The following is a 2,238-nucleotide window of genomic DNA, read 5'->3' as shown; positions in this document are numbered from 1 at the left end:
TCCCGCAAAGTTTGCAACACTAGCCTCAGATGCTCAGCATGTTCGGTCTCATCTCTTGAATAGACCAAGATGTCATCAATGAACACAACTACGAACCGATCCAGATATGGTCTGAAGATCCGATTCATCAAATCCATAAACACCGCAGGGGCATTAGTGAGCCCAAACGGCATCACTAAGAACTCGTAGTGACCGTACCTCGTTCTGAAAGCAGTTTTGGGTACGTCCGAATCTCGAATCCGCAACTGATAATAACCCGATCTCAAATCTATCTTTGAAAACACTGATGCTCCCTTTAATTGATCAAACAAATCATCAATACGCGGTAACGAATACTTATTCTTTATCGTCACTTTATTTAGTTGACGATAGTCAATGCACAACCTCATGGTTCCGTCCTTCTTTTTCACGAACAATACTGGTGCACCCCAAGGTGAGAAACTTGGTCGAGCGAAACCTCTATCCGTCAACTCTTGCAATTGAGCTTTCAATTCTTTTAACTCGGTTAGTGCCATACGATACGGAGCTATCGAAATTGGCGTAGTTCCAGGTACAAGCTCAATACCAAACTCTATCTCCCGAACAGGTGGCAAACCTGGTAATTCTTCAGGAAAAACATCCGGGTATTCACAAACCACCGGCACAGATTCAGGTTTCTTTCCTAACTCTTTGTCATCAAGTACATACGTAAGGTATGCTTCGTACCCTTTTCTTACATATTTTTGGGCCAACATTGCTGATATTACAGCTGGCAACCCCCTTAAGTCCGTAGACTCAACTCGGATTATCTCGTTATTTGCGCACCTCAAATCAATAGTCTTGCTTTTGCAATTCACAACCGCATCGTGCGCGGTCAACCAATCCAAACCAAGAATAACATCAAATTCGTCAAACGGCAAAAGCATCAAATCGGCCGGAAAACAGGATTCTCGGATTATTAGAGGGCATCTCTTACACACTTTATCAACAAGTACGCATTGACCCAAAGGGTTTGACACTCGAATTACGAGCTCAGTAGACTCAACAGGTAGAGTCTTACTGGATGCTAAGGTTTCGCATACATATGAATGAGTAGAGCCAGGGTCAATCAATGCAATCACATTAGTATCAAAGAGAGTGAAGGTACCAGTGATGACGTCGGGGGAGGATGCCTCCTCTCATGCGCGAATGGCATATGCTCTAGCAGGAGTACGGTTCTCGGCTCGAACAGCCATATCAGAGGCCCCTTTCTGACTACCACCCCTACCTCCTAAAATTCTCGGTGGTCTACCTCTAGTTGTCACTCCACTAGGTCTTGCACCTTGAATCTTATTCTTCTCATCAAGCTCTGTGCAATCTCTAATGAAGTGGTCCTTCGAACCGTATCCGTAACAGGCCCTGTTAATAGACTTACCCCAACATTCACCTATGTGTCGTCTTCCATATTGGGGACATTCAGGTTTCTCTAGACGATTATTGCCCACACTAGCTACCGAAGTAGCTCGGGAGTCCGTCGATGGTCTTGCTCTGATGGAAATTCCCACAGTCGTCCTCGACTTATTAGTGTCCTCCCTGAACTTCTTTACGGCTGAGAACGGAGCTTTACCCGTCAATCTTTTACGGTAGTCTCTAGCTTCAAATTCAGCCTTCTTCTTCTCCTTTCCAAGTTCTTCCGCCTTGCAGGCTCGTTCGACTAGTGTTACGAATTCTTTTATTTCCAAAATACCCATTAGTAGCTTTAAATCCTCATTCAATCCTTCCTCGAATCTTTTGCACATAGCAACCTCATCAGCTACACACTCCCGGGCATACCTACTGAGTCTTACGAATTCATGTTCGTATTCAGATACTGTCATACGGCCTTGCTTGAGTTCCAAGAATTCCTTACGCTTTTGATCAATGAACCGTTGACTAATATATTTCTTTCGAAATTCCGTCTGAAAGAAGTCCCAAGTTACTCGTTCGTTTGGGACTATGGAAATCAGGGTCCTCCACCAATAGTAGGCTGAGTCTCGCAACAAAGATACAGCACATTTTAGACATTCGTCAGGTGTGCATGACAGTTCATCGAACACCCGAATGGTGTTATCAAGCCAGAACTCGGCCCTTTCGGCATCATCAGTAACTATGGCCTTGAACTCCTCAGCCCCGCGCTTCCTAATCAAGTCTACAAGTGGCTTACTCAGCCTCACAGGATCAGTGACTGATGGCATTACGGGCTCTTGGGGTGGATTATTCAAATTCGGGAATTGTTGGACA

This window comes from Gossypium hirsutum, chromosome A04 (genome assembly GCF_007990345.1).
Source record: "Gossypium hirsutum isolate 1008001.06 chromosome A04, Gossypium_hirsutum_v2.1, whole genome shotgun sequence".
Lineage (NCBI taxonomy): Eukaryota > Viridiplantae > Streptophyta > Magnoliopsida > Malvales > Malvaceae > Gossypium > Gossypium hirsutum.
This window is presented reverse-complemented; position numbering follows the sequence as displayed.